Consider the following 22,632-nt stretch of genomic DNA (forward strand, 5'->3'; position numbering starts at 1 on the left):
TTGTATCTTAATCCATAAAGGACAAATTAATTTTCAATCCAATCAAACTCTTTTCAAATTTGTTTTCAAAACTCAATTATCTTTTTAAAATCTTTTTCAAAATTAAACATTTCAAATTTATCTTTTAATTTATGATTTATATCTTTCTCCTTTTAAAACTATATCTTTTTCTCATCATATCTATCTTTTATAAATCATATCTTCTATCTTATCTCTTTCTTATTTTTCGAAAATTTCCCACCCCCCCTCCCTATATCTTGTATTCGGCGCCTTCTCCCTCATCACCATCCCACAATTGCTCTCCTCATATCCCTCTTCTTTCTTCTCTTTTTGCTTGAGGACAAGCAAAGCTCTAAGTTTGGTGTGGTTATCCGTGATCATCAAATTCATGGCCCCAAGAGGAAAGCAACCCACCCAAAAGGGCAAGAAAGAAAGCACTCCAAAGCCACTTTGGAATCAAGGGAAGTTCTCAACTAAAGAACATGCAGACCATTACTACAAGATAATGAGTCACAGATCAGTGATCCCGGAAGTCAGATTTGATCTGAAAGAAGATGAATACCCGGAGATCCAAGAGCAAATCCGAAACAGGCATTGGGAAATTCTGGCCAATCCTGAAACCAAAGTGGGAAGAAACATGGTTCAAGAGTTCTATGCCAATCTATGGCAGACAGACAGGCAAAGACTAATTGGAGCTGCTCTCTTTGACCATCAGACCTTAGTCAGAGGAAAGATCATTCATACTAATTCTGACAAGATCAGGGAGATATTCAAGATTCCTCAACTGAAAGATGACCCAGACTCCTTTAATAGGAGAATGATGAGGGTCAATAAAGGGTTGGACAAGATTCTGGAGGATATATGCATCCCTGGAGCCAAGTGGACTACCAGCACGACTGGCGTCCCAGTTCAACTAAAAAGGGAGGATCTAAATCCAGTAGCCAGAGGCTGGCTGGATTTCGTAGGGCGTTCCATATTGCCCACCAGCAACCGTTCTGAAGTAACCATCAAAAGAGCTGTCATGATTCACTGCATCATGTTGGGAAAAGAGGTGGAAGTCCATCAGCTGATCTCATGTGAGCTATTCAAAGTAGCAAACAGGAACTCTAAGGACGCCAGATTGGCCTATCCAAGCTTAATCTCTATGCTCTGCAAAGATGCTGGAGTAAAGATGGGAATAACTGAATATATCCTAATTGAAAAGCCCATTACTGGAATATCAATGGTCAGACAACAGCAACAAGATGATTCAACCAGGAAGAGAGCACAAGAAGCTCTCCCAGAACTGCCTCAATTCGAATATTGGGAACATCTTGAAGCCTCTATTTCCAGATTGCAAGAAGCTATGGATCAAATAAAGGAAGAACAGAATAATCAAAGTAGCATGCTTTGCAAACTGCTCAAAGAACAGGAGGAGCAAGGGCGTGATCTAAGGGAGCTGAAGCGCCAAAAATTAATCCCTGAAAAGTGCTCCATAGATTAAAAGAACATCTACTGCTCAAAACAACAGGTTGCTGAGTTCCAATTTTCCTGCTTTAATTTAGTGATAGCGTTTTTTTTATTTGAAGTTCACCTTAGGAGATATTTAGTAGTAATTAGTATGTCTATTTTGATTTTATTTCCAATTAAGCTATAGTTTATTTTTCTCATCATCATCAGGCATGAATAAAGTAGTAGATTTTATTTTAGAATAAAGAAGTAATCTATATTTTTCGAGTTCTTAATAATAAAATTTATAATTAATTATATGTGGTGGCAATACTTTTTGTTCTCTGAATGAATGCTTGAACAGTGCATAAATTGTATTTTGAATTTGATGCATATTGGCTCCTGAAAAAATGAGGAACACGAAAAATATTATTGATGATCTGAAAAATCATGAAATTGATTCTTGAAGCAAGAAAAAGCAGTCAAAAAAAAAATTACAATCAAAAGGAATAAAAGCCAAGCAGCCCTTAAAACCAAAAGGCAAGGGTAAAAAGGATCCAAGGCTTTGAGTATATATGGATAGGAGGGCCCAAGGAAATAAAATCCAGGCCTAAGCGGCTAAATCAAGCTGTCCCTAACCATGTGCTTGTGTCATGAAGGTCCAAGTGAAAAGCTTGAGACTGAGTGGTTAAAGTCGTGATCCAAAGCAAAAGAGTGTGCTTAAGAGCTCTGGACACCACTGACTGGGGACTCTAGCAAAGCTGAGTCACAATCTGAAAAGGTTCACCCAGTTATGTGTCTGTGGCATTTATGTATCCGGTGGTAATACTGGAAAACAAAGTGCTTTGGGCCACAGCCAAGACTCATAAAATAACTGTGTTCAAGAATCAACATACTACACTAGGAGAGTCAATAATACTATCTGAATTCTGAGTTCCTAAGGATGCCAATTATTCTGAAAATTTAAAGATACAGGGGGATGCCAAAACTGTTCAGAGACAAAAAGCTACAAGCCCCGCTCATCTAATAAATCTGAGCCTCATTTAAAACTCTAAAATATTATTACTTCTTAATATCTGTTAGAACCTATTTTATTCATCTAGTTGCTTGAGGACAAGCAACAGTTTAAGTTTGGTGTTGTGATGAGCGGATATTTTGTACGCTTTTTGGGGGTAATTTCATGTAGATTTTAGCATGTTTTAATTAGTTTTTAGTTAAATATTATTAGTTTTTAAGCAAAAATCATATTTCTGGACTTTACTATGAGTGTGTGTATTTTTCTGTGATTTCAGGTATTTTCTGGCTGAAATTGAGGGAGCTGAGCAAAAATCTGACTTAGGCTGAAAAAGGACTGCTGATGCTGTTGGATCCTGACCTCCCTGCACTCGAAATGGATTTTCTGGAGCTACAGGAGTCCAATTGGCGCGCTCTCAACGGCGTTGGAAAGTAGACATCCATGGCTTTCCAGCAATATATAATAGTCCATACTTTGCGCAAGGATAGACGACGTAACTTGGCGTTAAACGCCAAGTTCATGCTGCTGTCTGGAGTTAAACGCCAGAAAAACGTCATGATCCGGAGTTGAACGCCCAAAACACGTCATAACCTGAAGTTTGACGCCAAGAAAGGCCTCTACACGTGGAAAGCTTTATTCTCAGCCCCAGCACACACCAAGTGGGCCCCAGAAGTGGATTTCTGCACCCATTATCTTAGTTTATTCATTTTCTGTAAACCTAGGGTACTAGTTTACTATTTAAACAACTTTTACAGACACTTCTTGTACCTCATGACATTTTTTAGATCTGAATTACATACTTTTGACGGCATGAGTCTCTAAACTCCATTGTTGGGGGTGAGGAGCTCTGCAGCGTCTCAATGATTTAATACAATTCCTTTGTTTTCCATTCAAACACGCTTGTTCTTATCTAAGATGTTTATTCGCGCTTAATTGTGAAGAAGGTGATGATCCGTGACACTCATCACCTTCCTCAATCCATGAATGTGTGCCTGACAACCACCTCCGTTCTACATCAGATTGAATGAATGTCTCTTAGATTCCCCAATCAGAATCTTCGTGGTATAAGCCGGATTGATGGCGGCATTCATGAGAATCCGGAAAGTCTAAACCTTGTCTGTGGTATTCCGAGTAGGATTCTGGGATTGAATGACTGTGACGTGCTTCAAACTCCTGAGGGCTGGGCGTTAGTGACAGACGCAAAAGAATCATGGATTCTATTCCGCCTGATTGAGAACCGACAGATGATTAGCCGTGCTGTGACAGAGCATAGGAACGTTTTCACTGAGAGGATGGGAGGTAGCCATTGACAACGGTGACACCCTACATAGAGCTTGCCATGGAAGGACCTTGCGTGTGGGAAGAGGATCTCAAGGAAAAGTAGAAATTCAAAGGACAAAGCATCTCCAAAACTCCAACATGTTTCTCACTACTGCACAACAAGTAACGCTATTATTCCCCAGTACTGCATCCTTTATAAACAAATAACTCTATTGTTCAAGTAATCCAAACAATTTTCTTTGACATCCTGACTAAGACAAATAAAATAAATATTGATTGCTTCAAGCCAATAATCTCCGTGGGATCGACCCTTACTCACGTAAGGTATTACTTGGACGACCCAGTGCACTTGCTAGTTAGTTGAACGGAATTGTGAAAAGAAAATAATCAGTTAGTTGGGTTAGTTTAACTTTTTGGCACATGCCAAGGAGCCACTAATCAAGAATCACAATTTCGTCCACCAACTGTCCAAGATGTCTTTGGATAGCTCTGCTGGAGGATCTCTTCATCTGAAGAAGACGCCTACAGAAGCTCAAGAACTAATTGAAATGGTTGCAAATAACCAATTCATGTATACTTCTGAAAGGAATCCTGTGAACAATGGGACAAATCAGAAGAAAGGAGTTCTTGAGATTGATACTCTGAATGCCATACTGGCTCAGAACAAAATATTGACCCAACAAGTCAATTTGATCTCTCAAAGTCTGTCTGGAATGCAAAATGCACCAAGCAGTACTAAGGATGCTTCATCTGAAGAAGAAGCCTATGATCCTGAGAACCCTTCAATGGAAGAGGTGAATTACATGGGAGAACCCTATGGGAACACCTATAATTCTTCATGGAGAAATCATCCAAATTTCTCATGGAAGGATCAACAGAGACCTCAACAAGGTTTCAACAACAATAATGGTGGAAGAAACAGGTTTAGCAATGGCAAGCCTTTTCCATCATCTTCTCAGCAACAGACAGAGAATTCTAAGCAGAACCACTCTGACTTAGCAACCATGGTCTCTGATCTAATCAAAACCACTCAAAGTTTCATGACTGAAACAAGGTCCTCTATTAGGAATTTGGAGGCACAAGTGGGACAGCTGAGCAAGAAAATTACTGAACTTCCTCCTAGTACTCTTCCAAGCAATACAGAAGAAAATCCAAAAGGAGAGTGCAAGGCCATCAACATGGCCGAATTTGGAGAGGAGGAAGAGGCAGTGAACGCCACTGAAGAAGACCTCAATGGACGTCCACTGGCCTCCAATGAGTTTCCTAATGAGGAACTATGGGAATCTGAGGCTCAAAATGAAACCATAAAGATTCCATTGGACTTACTTCTGCCATTCAAGAGCTCTGATGAGTATTCTTCCTCTGAAGAGGATGAGTATGTCACTGAAGAACAAGTTGTTAAATACCTTGGAGCAATCATGAAGCTAAATGACAAGTTATTTGGCAATGAGACTTGGGAGGATGAACCCCCTTTGCTCACCAAAGAACTGGATGACTTGTCTAGGCAGAGATTACCCCAAAAGAGACAGGATCCTGGGAAGTTTTCAATACCTTGTACCATAGGCACCATGACCTTCAAGAAGGCTCTATGTGACCTAGGGTCAAGTGTGAACCTCATGCCTCTCTCTGTCATGGAGAAGTTAGGGATCTTTGAGGTACAAGCTGCAAAAATTTCACTAGAGATGGCAGACAATTCAAGAAAACAAGCTTATGGACTTGTAGAGGATGTTTTGGTAAAGGTTGAAGACCATTACATCCCTGCTGATTTTATAGTCTTAGAGACTGGGAAGTGCATGGATGAATCCATCATCCTTGGCAGACCCTTCCTAGCCACAGCAAAGGCTGTGATTGATGTGGACAGAGGAGAATTGATCATTCAAGTGAATGAAGAATCCTTTGTGTTTAAGGCTCAAGGATATCCCTCTGTCACCATGGAGAAGAAGCATGAAGAGCTTCTCTCAAAACAGAGTCAAACAGAGCCCCCACAGTCAAACTTTAAGTTTGGTGTTGGGAGGCCACAACCAAATTCTAAGTTTGGTGTTGAACCCCCACATTCAAACTCTAAGTTTGGTGTTGGGAGGTTCCAACATTGCTCTGAGTATCTGTGAGGCTCCATGAGAGCCCACTGTCAAGCTACTGACATTAAAGAAGCGCTTGTTGGGAGGCAACCCAATGTTATATTTTATCTATTTTTTCTTTGCTATTTTATGTTTTCTGTAGGTTGATGATCATGAGAAGTCACAAAATCAGTTGAAAAAGCAAAAACATAATGAAAAACAGAAAGAAAAATAGCACACCCTGGAGGAGACTTTGCTGGCGTTTAAACGCCAGTGAAGCTAGCAAATGGGCGTTTAACGCCAGAAAGGGGCACCAGACTGGCGTTAAACGCCAGGAAGGGGCAAGAAGCTGGCGTTAAACGCCAGAAATGGGCACCAGCCCGGCGTTTAACGCCAGAATTGGCAAAGGGTGCATTTTTGCACGCCACTTGGTGCAGGGTTGAATTTTCCTTGACACCTCAAGATCTGTGGACCCCACAGGATCCCCACCTACCCCACCACCCTCTCTCTTCTTTACCACTCACATCCATCCTTCATAAAACCCCACTTACCTCACCATTCAAATTCGAACCACTTTCCCTCCCAAGCCCACCCATAATGGCCGAACCCTACCCCTCCCTTCCACCCCTATATAAACCCATCTTCACTCCTTCATTTTCACACACTCTAAACACTACTTCTCCCCCTTTTGACTGAACCACAAAGCCATCTCCCTCTCCTCTATTTCTTCTTCTTCTACTCTCTTCTTTCTTCTTTTGATCGAGGACGAGCAAACCTTTTATGTTTGGTGTGGTAAAAGCATTGCTTTTTGTTTTTCCATAACCATTTATGGCATCTAAAGCCGGAGAAACCTCTAGAAAGAGGAAAGGGAAGGCAAAAGCTTCCACCTCCGAGTCATGGGAGATGGAGAGATTCATCTCAATGGTGCATCAAGACCACTTCTATGAAGTTGTGGCCTTGAAGAAGGTGATCCCCGAGGTCCCTTTCAAACTCAAAAAGAGTGAATATCCGAAGATCCGACATGAGATTCGAAGAAGAGGTTGGGAAGTTCTTATCAACCCCATTCAACAAGTCGGAATCTTAATGGTTCAAGAGTTCTATGCCAATGCGTGGATCACCAAGAACCATGATCAAAGTGTGAACCCGGATCCAAAGAATTGGCTTACAATGGTTCGGGGGAAATACTTAGATTTTAGTCCGGAAAATGTAAGGTTGGCATTCAACTTGCCCATGATGCAAGGAGATGAACATCCTTACACTAGAAGGGTCAACTTTGATCAAACGCTCAATCATTCCCACTAGCAACCGGTCTGAAATTACTATAGACCGGGCCATCATGATTCATAGCATCATGATTGGAGAGGAAGTAGAAGTTCATGAGGTTATAGCCCAAGAACTCTATAAGGTGGCGGATAAGTCCTCTACCTTGGCAAGGTTAGCCTTTCCTCATCTCATTTGTCACCTCTGTTATTCAGTTGGAGTTGACATAGAAGGAGACATTCTCATTGATGAGGACAAGCCCATCACTAAGAAAAGGATGGAGCAAACAAGAGACCCCACTCATCATGAAATCCCGGAGATACCTCAAGGGATGCACCTTCCTCCACAAAACTATTGGGAGCAAATCAACACCTCCCTAGGAGAATTGAGTTCCAACATGGGACAACTAAGGGTGGAGCACCAAGAACACTCCATTCTCCTCCATGAAATTAGAGAAGATCAAAGAATCATGAGAGAGGAGCAACAAAGACAAGGAAGAGACATTGAGGAGCTCAAGCACTCCATAAGACCTTCAAGAGGAAGAACAAGCCGCCATCACTGAGGTGGACCCGTTCTTTAATCTCCTTGTTCTTTATTTTTCTGTTTTTCGAATTTCATGCTTATGTTTATCCATGTTTGTGTCTTATGATCATTAGTGTCTTAGTGTCTATGCCTTAAAGTTATGAATGTCCTATGAATCCATCACCTTTCTTAAATGAAAAATGTTTTAATCACAAAAGAACAAGAAGTACATGATTTCGAATTCATCCTTAAAACTAGCTTAATTATTTTGATGTGGTGACAATACTTTTTATTTTCTGAATGTATGCTTGAACAGTGCATATGTCTTTTGAATTTGTTGTTCATGAATGTTAAAATTGTTGGCTCTTGAAAGAATGATGAAAAAGGAGACATGTTACTGAGGATCTGAAAAATCATAAAAAAATGATTCTTGAAGCAAGAAAAAGCAGTGAATACAAAAAAAAAAGAAAAAAGAAAAAAGAAAAAAACGAAAAAAGGAGAAAGAGAAAAAAAAAGGAAAAAAAAGAAATAAAGTTGTGATCCAAGGCAAGAAGAGTGTGCTTAAGAACCCTGGACACCTCTAATTAGGGACTCTAGCAAAGCTGAGTCACAATCTGAAAAAGGTTCACCCAATTATGTGTCTGTGGCATGTATGTATCCGGTGGTAATACTGGAAGACAGAGTGCTTTGGGCCACGGCCAAGACTCATAAAGTAGCTGTGTTCAAGAATCATCATACTTAACTAGGATAATCAATAACACTATCTGGATTCTAAGTTCCTAAAGAAGCCAATCATTCTGAATTTCAAAGGATAAAGTGAGATGCCAAAACTGTTCGGAGGCAAAAAGCTACTAGTCCCGCTCATCTAATTTGGAGCTAAGTTTCATTGATAATTTGGAGTCCATAGTATATTCTCTTCTTTTTATCCTATTTGATTTTCAGTTGCTTGGGGACAAGCAACAATTTAAGTTTGGTGTTGTGATGAGCGGATAATTTGTACGCTTTTTGGCATTGTTTTTAGTATGTTTTTAGTAGGATTTAGTTAGTTTTTAGTATATTTTTATTAGTTTTTAGTTAAAATTCACTTTTCTGGACTTTACTATGAGTTTGTGTGTTTTTCTGTGATTTCAGGTATTTTCTGGCTGAAATTGAGGGACCTGAGCAAAAATCTGATTCAGAGACTGAAAAGGACTGCAGATGCTGTTGGATTCTGACCTCCCTGCACTCGAAGTGGATTTTCTGGAGCTACAGAAGCCCAATTGGCGCGCTCTCAACGGCGTTGGAAAGTAGACATCCTGGGCTTTCCAGCAATATATGATAGTCCATACTTTGCCCAAGATTTGATGGCCCAAACCGGCGTTCAAAGTCACCTTCAGAATTCCCAGCGTTAAACGCCGGAACTGGCACCAAAGTGGGAGTTAAACGCCCAAACTGGCACAAAAGCTGGCGTTTAACTCCAAGAAGAGTCTCTACACGAAAATGCTTCATTGCTCAGCCCAAGCACACACCAAGTGGGCCCGGAAGTGGATTTTTATGTCTTTTACTCACCTTTGTAATTCTTAAGCTACTAGTTCCCTATAAATAAGACCTTTTACTATTGTATTTTTCATCTTTGGATCTTAGATCATCTTGAGATCTTTGAATCTTTTGATCACTGGGGGCTGGCCTCACGGCCATGCCTAAACCTTGTTCTTATGTATTTTCAACGGTGGAGTTTCTACACACCATAGATTAAGGTGTGGAGCTCTGATGTACCTCGAGTATTAATGCAATTACTATTGTTCTTCTATTCAATTCAGCTTGTTCTTATTCCAAGATATTCATTCGTGCCCAAGAACATGATGAATGTGATGATTATGTGACGCTCATCATCATTCTCACTTATGAACAAGTGACTGACAACCACTTCTGTTCTACAAGCAAACAAGGCTCTAATGTTTATCTCTTGGGTTCTTTAACCGGAATCTTCGTGGTATAAGCTAGAATTGATGGCGGCATTTAAGAGAATCCGGAAGGTCTAAACCTTGTCTGTGGTATTTTGAGTAGGATTCAATGATTGAATGATTGTGACGAGCTTCAAACTCGCGATTGTGGGACGTTAGTGACAGACGCAAAAGAATCACTGGATTCTATTCTGACATGATCGAGAACCGACAACTGGATAGCCGTGCCGTGACAGGGTGCGTTGAACATTTCCACTGAGAGGATGGGAGGTAGCCACTGACAACGGTGAAACCCTTGCATACAGCTTGCCATGGAAAGGAGTAAGAAGGATTGGATGAAGACAGTAGGAAAGCAGAGAGACGGAAGGGACAAAGCATCTCCATTCGCTTATCTGAAATTCTCACCAATGAATTGCATAAGTATCTCTATCCTTATCTTTATGTTTTATTCATATATCATCCATAACCATTTGAGTTTGCCTGACTAAGATTTACAAGGTGACCATAGCTTGCTTCATACCAACAATCTCCGTGGGATCGACCCTTACTCGCGTAAGGTTTATTACTTGGACGACCCAGTGCACTTGCTGGTTAGTTGTGCGAAGTTGTGTTTATGCCATGGTATTGAGCACCAAGTCTTTGGGGCCATTACTAGGGATTATTTGAGTTGTGAAAAGTAGTGATCACAATTTCGTGCATCAAGGAGCATCCCTCCCTCCTACTGAGATCTCTAAAACCTTTCCGGATGAGCAATTGTTTGCTGTTCAGGAAGCTCTGTGGTTTGCAGACATTGCAAACTATAAGACACAAGGTTCTCCTTTTTAACCATGGAGAGGAAGCATGAAAAGCTTCTCTCACTGCAGAGTCAACCAAAGCCCCCACAGTCCAACTCTAAGTTTGGTGTTGGGAGGCCACAACCAAACTCTAAGTTTGGTGTTGAACCCCCACATTCAAACTCTAAGTTTGATGTTGGGAGGTCCCAACCTTGCTCTGATTATCTGTGAGACTCCATGAGAGCTCACTGTCCAGCTAAGGACAATAAAGAAGCGCTTGCTGGGAGGCAACCCAGCCATTCACAAAATTTAATTTTATTTGTTTTTGCTACTTAATTTTTACAGGTATATGTCAAAGTGTCTTCAAAAGGTAAAATAGCAATTGATTGGATTCACAGAGTTACAAGGGGATTTGGAAGCTCACTGGTGTGAAAAAGCCAGTAAGAAACATTTTGGGCGTTGAACGCCCAAAAGAAGCACCCACTAGGCGTTCAACGCCAGTAAGGGTAGCCATCTAGGCGTTAAACGCCAGAAAGGAGCATCTTCTGGGCGTTGAACGCCAGAAAGAAGCACATTCTGGGCGTTTAACGCCAGATTGACAGCGTCCTGGGCGTTTAGAAAAACGCCCAGTGACAAAGGACTTCCTGGCGTTCAACGCCAGAAAGAAGCAACAGTTGGGCGTTGAACGCCCAGGAGAAGCAGCAATTGGGCGTTAAACGCCCAAAACAAGCAGCATTTGGGCGTTTAACGCCAGAATGGTGGGGAGGAGGTAAAATTCGTTTTTCTTCACAAATTTTCTAATTTTTATGTTTCAATTCATAATTTCTTGCATAAACATGTTTTAAAATATCATCCTTCAATTCCAAAAAAATTTTAATCCTAATTTCTAAAAACACTAATTTCTAAAATTCCTTTTTCAAAAATGTCAAAAATGTATCTTAATTCATAAACACAAATCTTTTTCCAATCCAAATCTTTTTCAACTAATCATATCTTTTGGATTTCGAAATTGCCTCTCCCTCTATTCCCCTCCTTTCCTTTCTTTTGCTTGAGGACAAGCAAACCTCTAAGTTTGGTGTGATTTGTCATGATCACTGAGCTAAAACTCATCAAGATCATGGCACCTAAGGGAACAGGAAGAGCAAGGATGTGAACTGAAGGAACTAAAGCGTCAGAAGCTATTCCTTGAAGGACCAAGCACCCCACAGACTAGAGGAACATCTACTTCCCAAAATACAGGTTGTTAAGTTCTAATTTTAAGCTTTAACTCTGTGATAGTATTATTATAGAAATTTACCTGAGAAGTTATATAGGAGTAGTAGTAATTAGCATGTCTATTTTGGTTTTATTTCCAATTAAGTTATAATTTATTTTTCTCATCATCATCAAACATGAATAAAATAGTAGATTTGTAGAATAAAGAGGCAATTTAATTTTTTCGAGTTCTTAATAAGGAAAATTCTAATTATTTATATGTGGTGGCAATACTTTTTGTCTTCTGAATGAATGCTTGAATAGTGCATATTTTTTATATTGAATTTTATGAATGTTAAAATTGTTGGCTCTTGAAAGAATGATGAACAAGAGAAATGTTATTGATAATCTGAAAAATCATGAAATTGATTCTTGAAGCTAGAAAAAGCAGTAAAAAAAAGAGAAAAAAGAGAGAAAGAAAAAGTAAGTAGAAAAAGCCAATAGCCCTTAAAACCAAAAGGCAAGGGTAAAAAGGATCCAAGGCTTTGAGCATAAATGGATAGGAGGGCCCAAGGAAGTAAATTCAGGCCTAAGCGGCTAAATCAAGCTGTCCCTAACCATGTGCTTGTGGCATGCAGGTCCAAGTAAAAAGCTTGAGACTGAGTGGTTAAAGTCGTGATCCAAAGCAAAAAGAGTGTGCTTAAGAGCTCTGGACACCTCTAACTGGGGACTTTAGCAAAGCTGAGTCACAATCTGAAAAGGTTCACCCAGTCATGTGTCTGTGGCATTTATGTATCTGGTGGTAATACTGGAAAACAAAGTGCTTAGGGCCACGGCCAAGACTCATAAAGTAACTGTGTTCAAGAATCAACATACTACAATAGGAGAATCAATAATACTATCTGAATTCTGAGTTCCTATGGATGCCTATCATTCTGAATTTCAAAGGATAAAGAGAGATGCCAAAACTGTTCAGAAACAAAAAGCTACTAACCCCGCTCATCTAAATTAGAATTTGAGCTTCACTTAAAACTCGGAGATTTTATTACTCCTTAAATTCTTTTTATCCTATTTTATTCATCTAGTTGCTTGGGGACAAGCAACAGTTTAAGTTTGGTGTTGTGATGAGCGGATATTTTATACGCTTTTTAGGGGTAATTTCATGTAGATTTTAGCATGTTTTAATTAGTTTTTAGTAGAATATTATTAGTTTTTAGGCAAAAATCATATTTCTGGACTTTACTACGAGTTTGTGTATTTTTCTGTGATTTCAGGTATTTTCTAGCTGAAATTGAGGGAGCTGAGCAAAAATCTGAGTTAGGCTGAAAAAGAACTGCTGATGCTGATGGATTCTGACCTCCCTGCACTCGAAATAGATTTTCTGGAGCTACAGAAATCCAATTGGCGCGCTCTCAACAGCGTTGGAAAGTAGACATCCAGAGCTTTCCATCAATATATAATAGTCCATACTTTGCGCGGAGATAGACGAGGTAAACTGGCGTTCAACGCCAGTATCATGCTGCTGTCTAGCGTCCAGCGCCAGAAACAGGTTACAAGCTGGAGTTCAACGCCAGAAACAGGTTACAACCTGGCGTTGAACGCCCAAAACAGCCCCAGGCACGTGAAAAGCTTAAGTCTCAAACCCAGCACACACCAAGTGGGCCCCAGAAGTGGATTTCTGCACTATCTATCATAGTTTACTCATTTTCTGTAAACCTAGGTTACTAGTTTACTATTTAAACAACTTTTAGAGATTTACTTTGCACCTGATGACATTTTAGATCTGAAATTTGTACCTTTTGGCAGCATGAGTCTCTAAACTCCATTGTTGGGGGGTGAGGAGCTCTGCAGCATCTCGATGAATTAATGCAATTGTTTCTATTTCTCCATTCAAACGTGTGTGTTCCTATCTAAGATGTTCATTCGCGCTTAATTATGAAGAAGGTGATGATCCGTGACACTCATCACCTTCCTCAATCCATGAACGTGTGTCTGACAACCACCTCCGTTCTACATCAGATTGAATGAGCTTCTCTTAGATTTTTTAATCAGAATCTTCGTGGTATAAGCTAGATTGATGGCGGTATTCATGAGAATCCGAAAAGTCTAAACCTTGTCCGTAGTATTTCGAGTAGGATTCCGGGATTGAATGACTGTGACGAGCTTCAAACTTCTGAATGCTGGGCGTTAGTGACAGACGCAAAAGAATCATTAGATTCTATTCCAACCTCATTGAGGACCGACAGATGATTAGCCGTGCTGTGACAGAGCATTTGGACCATTTTCACTGAGAGGATGAGAAGTAGCCATCGACAACGGTAACACCCTACATACAGCTTGCCATGGAGGGAACTTTGCACTTTTCCATGGATGGAATATTACATTACAGGAATAAATCAGACAAAGCATCTCTAAGACTCCAACATATTCTCCATTACTGCATAACAAGTAATTATTTCACACTCTTTTATTTTTCTAATAATTCCAACTGATAATTTTTATTGATATCCTAACTAAGAATAATAAAATAAACATAGCTTGCTTCAAATCAATAATCTCCATCGGATCGACCCTTACTCACGTAAGGTATTACTTGGATGACCCAGTGCACTTGCTGGTTAGTTGTGCGAAGTTGTGACAAGAATTGTGATTTCCAATTTCGTGCACCAATGAACTATATGAATTTAGACTCAATGCCTTTGAAAATGCAAAAATCTATAAGAAAAAGGCAAAGAAATGGCATGACAAGAAGTTGTCATCCAGAATCTTTGAGCCAGGACAAAAAGTTCTGCTTTTTGTAACGACCCAACTTCCAGAACGTCATGATCGTACCGAAAGTAAGGCGTTACCAACCTGCTTTCCTTTATTAACTATTTACTATTGAGCCTCTAGTTCGATATTGCGATCCAGTTTTAGTAAAAATACTAGAAAATTGTTTTTGATAATTAAAATCATATAACAAACATCACCAAGTAATAATAATCACATAATTATTAATGATAATATCTGTCATACAAAAGATTTCAAATAAAACTCACATACAAATCCTATCCCTCTGCATAAAATAAAAACCAAAGTAACAAGGGCGAGGGAAATTCTATGAAGATAACTCAAGTCATAAACTTAACTCATAAATAAGATCTATAATCGCCTGCAGCTTCAAACGGAATCTTCGAACCTGTGCCACTGAAATGGTGGAAGATTTTGGGGTGAGAACAAACCACACGTTCTCAGTAGGGAATGGGAATGCCGTAAAAGTAATGAAATAGAATGCAAATAATTAATATACTCAAGGAAACTATATTTTTGTCAAACCTTTTTGAAAATACTATTCTTGGTTTTACTTTAACTAATTATTTACCTCTTTCAAAAATCTAAGCTCAAAACAAATTCCAAAATATAAAACTGGTCACTTTAAACATTTTTCAACCACATAATTAATTTTCAATCACAACGTCAATTCTTAATCATCATCATACATTCACCAACTAATAGCACTAACAAAAGATTCAATTCAACACACAAACAAGTCACAGCAAGGCAAACAGCACAATCACAGGGAAGTACAACGAGCAAACTCAATCAAATGCAAATGCACACACAAGGATGATGCATGTCTAGCCCTAGTGCAGGTAATGAGCTCATCTGTCGGTTACTAACCTGCTCCCGACGTTATCCAGCAACCTCTGTCTGGATAAGGCTTTCCTATTGGCTATACCCCTGTGTACAAGAAATAACCCCTCTGCCACCACAGGGTCCACTGCACGCACGAAATAACACATCTGCCATTACAGGGTTGTATGCCGACACACCTTCTGTATACAGGAAATAACCCCTCTGCCACTACAGAAATGGAACAGGTGGTCACGGTACTTCTATAGCAGGAAATAACCCCTCTGCCTTACAGAATTAAAATATGGATCTGTACCGCAGGAAAGCGTTCTCAGTGGTCGCACCACCATCTATCTGACTGCCCTCACGCAGCAGATCATCACACAAATATCTCAGGAGTTGCCATAATGCAACAAATGACCTTTCAACAGGTCCTCTGCTTTTTATTCTCTTTTATAATCATAAATACGCAAGCGGGACAAAACCCACGCCCTTGCCAATAATTTCATAAACTGAATATTTTTCCTCAAAAGAATCAGTGTAATTATCATCATAAGTTATCATTCTCATTATTCATTTCTAGTTACATATTCTTACACAATATCTCTCTCTTTCTTTATTCAATCATTTCTTTATTCAATCATGTTGTACAAACCTTATGACTTCCACTTTTACAACCTCTTAACTCAAACCAATTTTAAAACCACTTTCTAGTTTAATTTTCTTTCAAAAGACTCAAGAAAATCATTTATTTTAGATTCGCTAAATAATTTCCAAAACATCACCCTCTTACTAAAAGTAACTAAATAAAACTCTTTTTCAAGTTTACTAACTCCCAAGGACTCAAAAATCATCTCTCTTTATCATTCAAGTTCAAATATTATATAATCATTAAACTTCTAAAAAGTAATCCTTTATTTCCAACCCCAGGCATAACTCCCTTTATATTGAATAAATCTCAAAACATAACTTCTTTTATAAATAATTCAAACTTGAACATAAACCTTAGTAATTCAAATTCAAAATAGTATAATTCTTTTCTTACCTAAATAAAATTGTTTTCATAATAAATTCAGCCCATACATAATACTTTAATCAATAGATAAAACTTAAATAACATAACTTTCTAAATTCAAACCTTCTAAAATAACTTTTTCAAGTAAAACCTCAGATTTTACAAAATTCCGGCAACACCTCCCCTAAAACTCGGGCTTAGCCACCCTTACGGGTTCCCTCTTTCTCAACAAATCACAGCCCTTTTTCAGCAGTTGCCACAATAATATATATTCTCAACAACATTTGATAATAGTATAGAAAATCTATTTCTTAAATTCCATCTCCAAAATAATTGCCAACACAACTTGGCAGCCTGATTTCCATTTTGTTTTTAAAATATCAAATGAATTCGGAATCACGCAAACTTTATATCCATGCGACCGTCTCGAATTAAGCTTTCTATTAAATCAAAATTCATAATTTTTCGCTGACTCTAGCTTCAGGAATATAAGCAAAACCGTGACTGCTCTGCAGTGTTTTAAAACCAGAAAACAGCAGCAGCATACAACATTCGAAATTTCATATAAAATCCAAATTAAATCCAACTACTTTCAAAATTAATGTGGTTAAACATAACTCATCCAAATTTCTTTCTCAATTGGTTCCAGGGTCATACCATTTTTAATGAAGGAGTTACGTAGCTTGGAAGTTAGGTAATTTTCTGCAGAATTCTGTTTTACAAATCATTGAACACAACCTCTTCCAAGTTCCATAACTCACTTATTAAAACATGGAAAACCCTGAAATTTGAATCATATATACTAAACATACTCAACTTTCACCTCCAATTGGTTGCATCTCAATATCAATCCAGATTTAAAAATTATAAAGCCTCAAAGTTACTGACTTAGAAAACAAAACCTGACTTTTACTGCATAATACATCTTTCTTTGAAAATCCAAATCTTTAAAACCACAACTCTAACAATTCTAAATTTTTATGAAATTAAAGTATTAGGACCAAAATTTCATTTAAAATTGGTTCCATTTCAAAATTCAAACTGGAGAATTTCTAATAGAGGAAGCAAGTTGCTGCTGTGTTCAGCGTTCTGCAGAAAACCAGATTTGACATTCATAACTCAAAAATTCACCATAAATCATAAACTTAATGAAAAAGCCTCAAATTCACCAATCCAGCTTCCTATATTTCAAAGCTTAATCCAGACTTGGTTCCACGCAATTCCGATCATTACAGAATTAGTTTTAGATTTTCAAAGTCTCCGGCTTCATTTAAAAGTAATGCAAAAAATCAAGTTTTACATTTTAACTTTGAAAAATCATAACTAGTTCTATAGTTAGTTCAAACTTCTCAAAATTGGATCCTAACAACAACTTTTATTATAGTTTACTCAGCCTTTACTCTCATATCACTTCGATTATCGTTGAATAACTGATTCACTTCCAAAGTCATCTTTTAATCTCAAAATCAGATTTTCAGCAGCTAGTTCAACATTTTAAGATTCAATCTTCCAATTATTCCTTAAGCCCAACTTCAATTAATCACTAACTAAACCCATTACAATAAACCAACTCAACAGCAATAGTTTCAATTTGACCCATCAAAATACCAAAATCACAATAATCTCTCATCAAACAATTTATAATTCAATCTCACAAAATCAACAAATTCAACCAAAGTTCCAATCAAAAATCTCAATCATTTCCAATCATAATTTCAGGCACACAACTCAACTAATTCAGTATAATCACGTAGAGTCAGAACTTTTCAACAATTCCATCCATATCAGAGGAAACAATATCAATTACAACTTCAAACACTCACAACGAAGCCCAAAGACATTCACAGCCTTAACCTGAGTTCAATAATCCAAATTTCACAATCTCAAACTAAGCTTATTTCTATCAATTAGTCTCTCATAACAACAAAACCAATTACATTCGCAGCAGCAATCCAAACTAAATTAATCAATTATCTATTCAACAGCTGTTCAATAATTAACTGGGCATATTTCAGTTTAATAAATTACACTAAATTAATAATTATTCACAACAGCATCTAAGTTCAATCACAGCTCAGAATATTCACAACGACTAACTAATTTCAAAAGCATTTCAGGACATTCATGTTGATTAAGAAATTCTTAAATATTATTAACCATTTGCACTTATCCAATAACTTGGTAGGCATTCTAAATTAAAAACGTTAAATCCCCTACCTCAGTCAGTCGAAATCCATAGAAATTGGGAATGCTGCACTCATCAACAACAACTTTAATAGCAGCCATATCATCCCAAAGTAGTAGCGGCAACAGTTTAGCACCTCCGGTCAACAGCAGCAGCATTATTTCTGATCACTCTTCACTCTCGCAGTAGTAACCACGGTGGCAACAAAATAGAGTTCAAATTCAATAAAGTCGGAAATGGAAATGAGTTCAATAGAATTTGAACTACAAATAGCTTACAATAAAATAACGGAGTAGCAACAACAGGGTTTTCGGGCAGCTCCAGTGGCGGTAACGGTTTACAGTGGAGCCAGAACAAGGCCAGAGAAGCAAAACCAACAGTTCCAGCAGTGGCAGTAGCGTCTTCTCAGATTCTAGAAACTAGAAGCAGAGGCGGAACAGAGGACACAGAGGACAAAGATGAGCAGTGACATGAATGAATTGCTTCAGAACCAGAACAGTATCCTCGACAAACCCCAATGACCTTCCCGACAGCAGCTGCGGCAACCCAATAGCTCGGCCACGGCGCTGCAGTCCCTGTCGAGCTCCGGCGTCAACAGCGGTGGCATCCTCTCACTACCATCGTGTTCTATTCAGCGACAGCCATGCCTCCTTCCGAACGACAGCTTCTTCGACGGCGACCAGGAAGCACGACGGTGACTGCTTGGTGAGACGCGGCAGCAGCGGAGCATGACGACGGCGGCGATGGTTTCGTGACGGCGTTGCCCTTCACGTGTGCTCTCTCCTCCTCGCAATTCTTCTCAGGCGGCAGAACAGGCTTGATGCCGGCAGAACGATGACGCCGAACCTGACAGCAGCCAGACGCGACGGTGACTGCGACGGTAGCAAGGCGCGACGGCGACTGCGGCGGCGGCGAGCCCTAGCCGTAGCGCCGTCCCTTCCTCTCCGATTTTGAGCTCTCTCTTCTTCCTCTCTATCTCTACGTTTCTTTCTCTGTTTTGTGTGTGTATTGTGTTTAGGAAGGAAGGGGGTGGGGGCTGCGTGCTTCAGGGCTGGGGAAAGGGGAAAAATTAGGGTTAGGGTTTCTGGGATTTGGGAATTAGGATTAGAAATTAGGGATTTTATAAAATAATATGGATAGATATGAATAGATATTTTGATAAAATTGGAGGGTAGAGTAATTTTGAAATCAAATATACTCCGTTAAAAATATCTAAGAACATTATTTATTAACATATTGCTAAGTTAAATCAATTATTTTTAATTTACATTATAAAATGAACAAGTTAATTATATTTTGTAAAGTACAATTTAAATTCAAATATCAATTTTCTAGGTTAAATCATACAAATCTCTATTATTTTTCTATCTCCAAAACTTTAATTTCAATTTATAAAATAATTAATCATAATAAAAATTGTACATAAACATTAATTGACTTAAACTTAAAGTATTTATAAATATCAATCTAATCATTTCTAATAAAATAATTTCTAGGAGTTCAAATTAATAACATAATTCATTTAAAATAGGATTTATTTAAATTAAATTATACAATTTTTTTATTTTTCAATTATCAAAATTATAATTTCAATTATACCAAATATCTAACAAAGATTATATAAAAATTCTAATTAATTTAAACTCCAATTATGATGAAACTTCATTTAATTACCTTTAGTAAAATAATTTTCTTAAAATAAAATTATCAACAAATAAAATAAATCACAAATAACTAATTATCTAATTTTCAAAAACTAGGGTTGTTACACTTTTCAACTCTAGGCTCAGACTATTCCCAGGAAAACTTAAATCCTGGTGGAGGGGTCCGTATGTGATTACAGGAGTGTCACCATACGGATATGTTGAGCTTCACGATATTGATTCTGACAAAAAGTTCATTGTTAATGGACAGAGGATCAAACATTATCTTGAAAGTAATTTTGAGCAAGAATGCTCAAAACTGAGGCTTGAATGATTCTCAGTAAAGGTCCAGCTAAAGACAATAAACAAGCGCTTGCTGAGAGGCAACCCAGTCATTAGCAGGTTATCCGTTTTGTTTAATAAAAGTTTGATACATATTCTCAAAGGGCGATCATCAAAATTGAAGGAATTCACAGAGTTACAGAAGGATTCAGTGCAAAAAGCAGAGAAAAGGAGCTTGCTGGCGAAAAAAACGCCAGTAAGGGGTACTCTGGGTGTTAAACGCCAGAATGGGCACCATTCTGGGCGTTTAACGCCAGTAAAGGTGTCATTTTGGGCGTTAAACGCCAGAATGGGCACCATTCTGGGCGTTTAACGCCAGGTGTGCAGCATCCTGGGCGTTTAGCAAAACGCCCAGTGATGAAGGGGTTTCTGGCGTTTAACGCCAGCCAGGGTACCTGGCTGGGCGTTAAACGCCCAAATTGGCCAACATTTGGGCGTTAAACGCAAGAATGGATACCATTCTAGGCGTTTAACGCCAGAAAGGTGGGAGACAGAGATTTTGCTTTCCACTTCAAATTTTTTCAAACTTTCCTGTTTTGATCCATAATTTTCTACATAAACACATTTCAAACTTTCATTATTCACCTTCAAATTTTCAAAATTAAAATCATTCTTCAAATCTCTTTCAAATCATTTCCAAATCTTCTTCAAAAAACTCAAATATCTCTCAAATTCTTTCCATATCTTCTCAAATCTCCTTCAAAATTTTCGAAATCTCTCTCCCTTCCTTATAAATATATGTTCGGCCACACCCCCCTTCCCCACCATTCAAATTTGCTCTCTTTCTCTCTCTCCTCTTTCCTTTCTTTTGCTTGAGGACAAGCAAACCTCTAAGTTTGGTGTGTTTTTCCGTGATCACTAAGCTAAGGCTCATCAAGATCATGGCCCCCAAAGGAAAATAAACCAATTCAAGAGGCAAGAAAGAGAATGCTCCAAAAGACCTTTGGAGTCAAGAGAGGTTCTTAACCAAAGAACATGCAGACCATTACCACAAAATAATGGGTCTAAGGTCAGTGATCCCGGAAGTTAAATTTGATCTGAAAGAAGATGAATATTCGGAGATCCAAGAGCAAATTCAAAACAGAGGATGGGAAGTTTTAACCGACCCTGAGACAAAGGTTGGAAGAAATATGGTTCAGGAATTCTACTCAAATTTGTGGCTGACAGATAAGCAGAGAATGACTGGAACCGCTTTTCATACCTACAGAACCATGGCTAGAGGGAGAATTATTTACTTCCATCTGGACAAAATAAGAGAGGTCTTCAAATTACCTCAATGGTGGACGAAATTGTGATTCAAATTCTTGTATCATTTGTGATCAATGTTCTAATTATGGCTCTGGTGGAATTCACAACTCCGTTCAACTAACCAGCAAGTGTACTGGGTCGTCCAAGTAATAACCTTACGTGAGTAAGGGTCGAATCCACAGAGATTGTTGGTATGAAGCAAGCTATGGTCACCTTGTAAATCTCAGTCAGGAGGATTAAAGGTTTATGGGTTTGAAAATATAAAATAAAAAGAAAATACATAATAAAAGGGATAGAATACTTATGCAGATTCATTGGTAGGAATTTCAGATAAGCGGAATGGAGATGCTGTAGAGCTCTCGGACGCCTGCTCTCCCACTGCTTCTACTCAATCCTTCTTACTCCTTTCCATGGCAAGCTTTGTATAGGGGTTCACCATCAACTGTGGCTACTTTCATCCTCACGGGGAAATATCCTATGCGGCTGTCACTCGCACAGCTAACCAGTCTAGAGGCATCACCCATGGTTGATAGCTACATCCCATCCTCGCAGTGAAAGCTAATGCTCACGCACTCTGTCACAGTACGGCCAATCACCGGTTGGTTCCCTCCCCTACTGGAATAGAATCCCTCTTTTGCGTTTGTCACTAACGCCCAGCAGGTTACAGGTTTGAAGCACGTCACAGTCATTCATGAACGGAATCCTACTCGGAATACCACAGACAAGGTGAGACTTTCCGGATTCCCAGGATCCTACTCGGAACACCACAGACAAGGTTGGACTTTCCGGATCCAGACAAATGCCGCCATCTACCTAGCTTATACCACGAAGATTCTGTTGGGGAATCTAAGAGATACACATTCAAGCCTTGTTGCATGTAGAACGGAAGTGGTTGTCAATCACGCGCGTTCATCAGTGAGAATAATAATGAGGGTTATCTAACTCATCATCATTCATCATGTTCTTGAGTACGAATGAATATCTTGGAATAAGAATAAGATAGAGAATTGAATAAAAGAAAATAGAACTTCATTAATCTTTGAGGTACAGCAGAGCTCCACACCCTTAATCTATGGTGTGCAGAAACTCCACCGTTGAAAATACATAAGTGAAA

The 22,632-nt window shown here is 38.7% G+C and overlaps 1 long non-coding RNA gene across 1 annotated transcript; it reads right to left on the reverse strand.

The window, feature by feature from the left end:
- Window positions 1-14,479: 14,479 nt before the first annotated feature.
- LOC130956361 (uncharacterized) lies at window positions 14,480-19,360 on the reverse strand. Its single transcript, XR_009077084.1, has 3 exons — window positions 18,318-19,360; window positions 15,134-15,316; window positions 14,480-14,659 (listed from the first exon to the last, which is right to left on the reverse strand). It is a non-coding gene; the product is annotated as an uncharacterized LOC130956361 (long non-coding RNA).
- Between the last annotated feature and the right edge of the window lie 3,272 nt (window positions 19,361-22,632).

Source organism: Arachis stenosperma, chromosome 10 (assembly GCF_014773155.1).
Source record: "Arachis stenosperma cultivar V10309 chromosome 10, arast.V10309.gnm1.PFL2, whole genome shotgun sequence".
Lineage (NCBI taxonomy): Eukaryota > Viridiplantae > Streptophyta > Magnoliopsida > Fabales > Fabaceae > Arachis > Arachis stenosperma.